This window comes from Pollachius pollachius (assembly GCF_949987615.1).
Source record: "Pollachius pollachius genome assembly, chromosome: 10".
NCBI lineage: Eukaryota > Metazoa > Chordata > Actinopteri > Gadiformes > Gadidae > Pollachius > Pollachius pollachius.
The window spans coordinates 6,322,407-6,330,703 of record NC_136943.1 but is presented as its reverse complement, the minus strand read 5'-3'; positions in this window follow the sequence as shown (position 1 = coordinate 6,330,703).

Genomic DNA, 8,297 nt, shown 5'->3' with positions numbered 1-8,297 from the left:
TAATGACCCAAGGGCTGGAGGCCACGGGCAATAAAAGAAGGCTATGGACAGCAACAGATGCCCCGGGCTCCGCAGTTATTGGACTTTGACAAGTAAAATCCCTCTAGGTAGAAAGAGACAGCAAAAGAGCCACAGAGAGCGAGAGAGAGAGACTGACAAAGTGTCAAATCACTGTAGAAATACTTATCCTGGTTGCCATTGATGGATGTCAATCAATCAGCCATCACAAGACCTGAGCCATGTGCCTGGCTGAAACCCCTCAGACACCCATGGCGTATCATGACGTTACACCCCCCCCGCCCTTCCCACCCAACCGTCTCTTCCAGAGATCTTCATTCTCTGATTCATCTACCACAGGAAGCGTAAACCCCATATGCTGTGTGTCGCCATGTTGGCATGTTGGCCAATGGCACTCTCCCCGTGTCACTGCGTTGTGATCTGTTCCTGCAGTCACATCTTGTCCACTGAGTCAACGTCCTGAAGGCTCTTATGCTCCCCCCACCGCCCCCCCCCCCCCCACACACACACACACACCAACACACACACACACACACACACACACACACACACACACACACACGCACACACACAATAACAGTGGCTAAGTGAACCGTGTGGACTCTCACACCCATTGTTCCCACGTTGTTGAACAGACGCTTCCCAGCGCTCACGTTAAGACAGCGCTTCCCAGGTAACATCACAGTGTGTGTTGGTGTGCGTGTGTGTGCGTGTGTGATGATGCGCACATCTGTGTGTCGACACCCAATAATCCCCCCTGTCAACCTTGTATCTCGCTCACACCTGCTCATGATCTGTCTGAGACGGTGAGAGGGTGAGAAGGAGGGCTTTCCCTCGGCTTATGGTGTTTTTAGCACTGGAACAGGGGGCTTTGCTGATGATGTCGGTGGGCATTAAGGTCCGTGGTGGAGATATGAGGGCTGTTGTCAGAGCAGACAATGGGGCTGTGTGTGTGGAGCGCTCAGATAAGCAGAGAGGATGGAGCCTGGTGGTTGTTGTGGATGTTGTTGTCGTCGTTGTTGTTGTTGGTTGTCAGGGCGTCCAGCCAGTCATGTCTCCAACACTGTTGTGAGGAGTGGGTGTGGGGACGGACGCATTCATGCATTGCAGACACGCATACACCTAATCACACACACACACACACACACACTTACAGGTACGCACACACACTAAAAGATACGAACACACGCTCACACACATAACACAAACACACACACAATGACTGCAAAATGGCCATCAAAATAATAAATTTCCTAATTTGCATGTTCAAGAGATAATGACAAAGCCCAGAACAATAGAAAACCATTTAATGAGCTGCTGGAGCAAAACGAGACAGAAACCTGGAAAGAGAACACACGAGAGAGAGAGAGAGAGAGAGAGAGAGAGAGAGAGAGAGAGTAGATGAGGAAGCTCATGAATAAAACCCCATGGAGGATCTTATTTATTTCCATAAAACTAGTGAAGATGAGGCGACTCTATCGCGGAGACAGAGTGAGTTCTAACTCGTCTGTATCTGGGGAAATCAGAGCGGAGCGCACACAGCCCTTCTAAAGCAGCAGCCACGCACAATGGCGTCCAGGCTGAGCACACATATCAGTCGGTAAGTGAAAGGGGCCCATTGTTTGGAGCGAATGATAAATGTTTTTGCCTAATGGGTAAAATAGCATATCAATTTCAATATGTAATAAAACATATCTTTCTATCTTTCCCATTTCCCACGCTCGTGGTGGAGCCACTTGAAATTCACACGGTCAGACGCGGTGAGCGAGCGAACAATTGAATGAGTGGCTTCTTGAGCAGACAGTGGGGGAATTGAACTCACAATATGCCCTATAAAAATATTGTATCTGTAGCGAAAAAGACATTGGCAGCCATGCCTGTGACGGAACTGGTGCTCTCCGTTTGACCACAGAAGGACCCCTCTGGGGATGCCAACACGCCGACAAGGCAACCCACACACATCTCAAGTACCCCTGGGAGGGCGTGAACTTTATAAACCTACAGCCCAAAGGCTGCCCATAGTCAGTTGTGTATGTATGTTAAGCAAGCCCGTGGTTGATTAAATAAAGGTTGAACCGAGGGAATCTCTCTCTCTCTCCCCTCTCTCTCCTCTCTCTCCCCCTCTCTCTCTCTCTCTCTCTCTCTCTCTCCCCCTCTCTCTCTCTCTCTCTCTCTCTCTCTCTCTCTCTCTCTCTCTCTCTCTCTCTCTCCCTGCAGCCTCTGTAAAGGAGGAGCTGGGGGGGATTTCCACCCCCGTATTCCAACAAACACAGCAGGACCCTGGCAAGCTGCAGGCCCATATGTCAGCCCAGTAGGGGGTATAATCTGTATCTCTATGCCTGTGGAAGCATTTATCTGAAAAGGCATGTTTGTGTGTGTGTGTGTGTGGTGTGTGTGTGTGTGTGTGTGTGTGGTGTGTGTGGTGTGTGTGGTGTGTGTGTGTGTGTGTGTGTGTCTCGGGATGGTGTGTGTTGTGTGTGTGTGTGCGTGTGTGTGTTTGTGTGCGTGTGTGTGTGTGTGTGTCCAGGTTTGCGTGTGCGTGTGTGTCTCCGGGTTTGTGTGTCTGTGTGTGTCTTCGGGTTTGTGGGTGTGTGTGTGTGTGTGTCTCTGGGTTTGTCTGTGTGTGTCTCTCTGGGTTTGTGTGTGTGTGTGTGTGTGTGTGTGTGTGTGTGTGTGTGTGTGTGTGTTTGCGAGTGATAGGGGGTTTATCGTTCCTCATTTCATTTTTCTCAGCATCTTGTATGGACGGGTTTTCATTGAGGAATAATAACGGTGTGGTTAGGCCACACCCATAAATAAAAGGTTCCAATGGGCTCCCTTGGGCCGTCTAATGGCTTGAGGAGGATCAGCCGTGTCGCCGGGGGTCCGGCAGAGACACATGAAGGGGTCCTGAGGGCCTGTGGCGGTAACCCATCCTTCCCAGTCACGAACACTGCGGTGGGGATCCCGGTGTGGTCGACTTCGGGGATCCACTCATCAGCCACCAAACCGAACTGAGATCCACGACAGGAAGCCCCTCTCCTGGGAGCAATGGCCTGCACCAGCCAGGCCCCGTCCGATGGACCGTACCACTGTGGGGGGGTCCACCGTAGCCTTGTTTGAGTGTCAAATCCTTGTGATATGTGAAGCTAAACACTGACCCCCTCGTCTCATCAACAGCCTGTCATCAACAGCCTGTCATCAACAGCCTGTCATCAACAGCCTGTGCGCATGCGTGTGTGCGTGCGTGCGTGCGTGCGTGCGTGCATGCGTGTATGTATGTGCGCATACGCTTAGTATGTGTGTGTGTGTATGTGTAATGTATGTGTACCTGTGTGTGTGTGTGTGTCTGAGTGTATGTGCGTGTATGTGTCATGCATGCGTGTGTGTGTGTGTTTGTGTGTATCTGTGTGTGTAGGTGATGTGTGTCAAGCTGCAGGAGGAATAAGCAGTAGAATCCCACAGCGGCGGTGACCTTTGACATGGAGGAGCGTGAGCCCGTCCCTGGGAGGGTTAAACACAGGGAGAGATCTCCCTGAGGTGTTTCCTCTTTGACCTTTACTATCTCGGTCATAGCATCTGCAAGTTTCCACAAGACACATCCGAGACAGTGGTTTGCATGCCAATCACTATCTCTGAGGAAATAGCAACATTTATATTTTTATATATATTTTTTAAATATATATATATGTATTTATATACATACAGGGCATCTTTTAGACCTTTACAATTGTTTTTCTTTTGCTACAACGGATCCTTAAATATCCATAGCTGATGTCAGCACTCTCCTGAGACTTCATCTGTATATCAGGGGACCCCCAAGTGTCACTGACAGATAATCAGTCAAAATCCCAACCATTGGTTCCAAGTGATGTGTTAGTGTGTGTGGAGGATGGCTGGTTTAAGCAGCCTCACCTGGTCCGAGTCTGATTGAACTATGGGGCGGGGTGAGGCTGCACACCTGTTGCACATTGAGTAATCAGTGTGCACAGGTTAAATCAGCCGTCACCACCCACACACACTCAGGGGGAAATCTCCTGCAGGGAAGTATGGACCACCAGGTCATGTATCATTATCCACAAACTTACAATAAACCGGATTTCCCAGTGGAACGAAGCCCATTGCTACACACCACCTAGGTGGCTGCCACACTCCACCTCGGGGACTTTTATTGGATTCCTTCAGACAAGGAGACGGTTGGGTGTAGGGATGCACAAAAATGCACAGTTTTTCGGTTTCGGGTAAAAAAGTTAATAGGCTGAAACCGAAAAAAAATAAACATTGTTTTACTCATTTATGTAAAGTTATGTTTTCCTTATATTCTTGCTATAATGTCTGCTGAAATGTTAGAAAATCTCCACTGTTAAATGATTTCTTTGAAAAGCAAGACAAAAGTTTATAACAGTCATTAAAGTGTTTAATTTATGCAATGGAGTTTTTTTTTGCAAAATGAATGAAAAACAGCGAAAGCCACTTTCGGTAATCGACTTTCGGCCAACTCTTTCATTATTTTCGGTTTTGGTTTCGGCCAAGAATTTTCATTTCGGTGCACCCCTAGTTTGGTGGGGTTGAAAGCTGGTTAATGGTACGTTTGTGGATAATGATACGTGACCTTGTGCTCCATGGTGCCATTCAGGAGACCACTCTGAGAGCATGGTGATGTCTGGTTCAACCTGTTGCACACTGATTACTCTGTGCAACAGGTGTGCAGCCTGTTGCCCCAGCCAGCCCCTGAGTTCAATCAGCCTGGCTCGGGCCAGGTGAGGCTGCCTAAACCAGCCATCGTCCACACACACTCCCACATGATCAACTCCTATTTTGATTGCCATTGGACATAAATCCCCCCACAACTTCGGAGCCAAACAAATCATGATTACATTTTATTGAAACACTAACATTTGTCAAATGTAATTTTGTTCTCAGCCCGCGGTGAGAAATAACACGCATGCAAATTTACATTTGAATTTTTTTCAAGGCACTAAAACGTACGTATGTTTGGCACAGCGGTTCTCATTTGTGGCCTAGCAAAAAAAACGTGTAATTTTCTTCAGTTGCGGTACATTTCCGTCGCTTTAGGATTATGCAGTACTTCAACACTCTTGAGTCCGATCAATGTGCCCACAAACAATCCCATGATGAATTCTGATTCTGTTGCCCAATACTCATCAACCTTAAAGAGAGAGAGAGAAACCATATCCTCCTCCTGCCACACCAACTCTGGTCCGACTTAATGGAGGGTTCGGAGGTTCCTTGCACTGCTGTGAGTGTATCATCTCATCCACTTTATGGAGAGTTTAATAACAGGATCGGATATTCCTGTGTTTAATCACAGAGCCTTCCCACCCAAGTTCCCATAGGTTCCCTGCAGCTCCTCCAAAAACATCTGCTTCCTGCCGAGAGAGAGAGAGAGAGAGACTCACCTCTGGTTATTGTTTTCACTGGACCAGAGCAGGGCTAGCTTGGCGCTTCATGGCCCTCAAAAAGGCCCTTAAGTGGATTTATGTGTGTATGTACGTGTGTGTTTGGATTGGCATGTGTTTGTGTGGAATAACCGTATGTATGGAATTACAATATTATAAATATTTATTGTGTATGGAATAACAGTTTTAGATATATAAAGTGTGTGTGTGAGCGCATGCTTTTGTGTCATGGTGTATGTATGTGCCGTTTTGGCAGGCTGGAAGTCACTGGATATGCGCCCAGTATATATGTTCTCAAGTTGGCCAATGCATTACGTAATTGCATAATTAATAGTACCACTATGTGCTAGTCACAAATCCTCCCTTAATTAGTGTTGAACTACTTTTGCAATGTGATGAGAAGCATAACCCTCCCTTCACTGTTTTCGCGAGTCTCTCTCGGCTAGGCCTAATTGTAAGTTTGACTCTGTAATCACAGCGTCGGGGCAGAGAGAGAAAGCAGGCAGAAGATGCAGCTCTTGTGTTCCAAGGAAACAAAAAAGTCCCTCGGGAAGAAGATTGTCCCTCTTTGTTTCCCCTCACAGCCTCGCTCTCTGATTAAACATCAAACACAACGTCAAGATGAACGTTTTTGACAGAAATCTCCCAGGGTGCTTGTGGGCTGGCCCCCTTTCCTACCTCGACGATAGCAGTGGGGAGGCACAGGGGATACACATCATTGGCTACCTAACTACCTGTAAGCCAATCATGGCATGATGCACAGCGCACGCTGCCGTGTTTTCTGGCGAGGAACAGGCTGTGTAAGCAGATATAAAAGCACCGTGAGGTTTCTTGTCTTTATTTCTTCTGCTACTCGATTTGGTTATTATCTTCATCTGCCGAGTGTGAATGCCCTTGACACTTAACATGGGAAAACGCAGCACAGTGAAGAGTAAATGCCAAAACTGGCATTGTTTACTCTGATAAATACTGAGGTTGACGGTGCATATGGGGATCCAGGCTGGCTTTATTTCCATCATCTGGGCTTCCTATGGATTATGTAAGCTAATGAGTTAAGTGGGGGCTCCCTTCCATCCACTATTGCTCTCTAATGGCTACGCAATTATGTGCGCTTAATAACTAAACTTTAATTAAGCGAATGGTACAGCCCTTAAATGTGAGATATGCATGTTAGTTTCAGAGTCACGGTGCTACAATGACCTTCAGACACCTAAAGAGAGGGATCTTCAAACAGCATGAATATCACAGGGATTTCTTCAGACATGCTTGAGAAACTGAAATTATATTTGAGCTTATATCTATGATTTTTTTCAAGAGCAATCCTTTTTGTTTGTTACCAAAAACGTATACAGAAGTACCACTAGTGGTAGGCTACATCTGAAGCATTCAAAACAATTATGTAATTCTAGCAACTCACAACACATATTCATGAATACAAATTATAAATAAATGATACTGTCGAACACGGTCTACTCTCAAGCAAACAAGTCTATTTCAATATTATACATAATTTTAGCATTTATCACGGACAAAGGATTGGATGGGATATATATTACAATGAAGAGACTGTAGCAAGCGCAGGTAGCAACGGCAGCACCAATTTAGTCCCCTTTGCTTTCCTTACATGAAACACTGCAAGGCTGTCACAAAATGTTTGGTACATAATCAAAACCAACCCACTTTAAGAGGCTAGGGCCCATTCTGCTTTGTGTCTATGCATCACTTTGCCACTGAGCCATTAAAACCATTCAAAGGTAGAAAAGCCTTGATCTTTTTCTAGGTATGAAAGAAAAATATGGGATCAACTCTGCCAGCTGTGTACAATCACATGCCTGCTACATGTCTTTTTCACCACTCAACATGCAGTGTTGCACATGTGTGCATGCTATGAAGATGCACTCTGACTCACATCAGCACAGAAGCACCAGATGTGGTATGAGTGTTATGCTTATGTGTTATTGCACACAAATTCCCCCTTTTTTATCAGTTATATGGTATATACCCTTCGAAACAAATGCAGAAAGAGTGAACCGAGTCCGTACAAAAGAGAGAATGGCATTCCCAAGCGAAAAATGGTGAACACTATGAAAACTAAAATAGCAGGGATACAAGATTGGGTCTCAGGAAATGTAATGAAAGAGAGAGACAAAGATAGAGAGAGAAAATAAAGGGGAGAGATTAACAACGCAACCAGGTGGAACCAGGTGGTTAATGCTATCTACTGTAAGGCCTCTCTAGGTCAGTGGGTTGTATTAGTTGTCTCAGAGCACGTATGTGAAGGTTTGTCTTCTCTGATAGTTTTAGCACGGAACACGTTTCCAGAATAGAGTGAGGTCATGAATAGCCCAATGTCCTAATAGGGGTTGCTCGTTTGCAAAGGCATTCCTAACTCATCCCCTCCCGGGGTTTCCCAGGGGCTAATCAGGACACAGTGGCCCTTTCTTTGGGTTCCTGGCGATGCCCCTGCTCTGGGTTTTGAGGTTGTATTTGTGTCTCCCGGTGTAATATATATATGCCTTAGTGGTTTGCAGCGTTCCTGAGTTCCTAACCCAGTTGTGTCTCAGTGATTTATCCCGTGATAAAGCAAAGTCCCTGTGAACTGGACCGGCCTGTAATGAGATGTCATGTCACAATGAGGGGTCAGGGACTAGGAGAGGAGGGGTGAACTGAGGTGAGGAGAGGAGAGGAGAAGGAGAGAGGAGAGGAGAGTTGAGGAGAAGGGAGAGGTGAGTTGAGAGAGGAGAGGAGAAGGGAGAGGTGAGTTGAGAGAGGAGAGGAGAGGAGAAGGCGGAGAAGAAGGAGAGGAGGAGAAAGAAGGCTGAGAGAAGAGATGAGGAGAAGGGTGAGTTGAGAGAGGAGAGGAGAAGGAGAGGAGGAGAA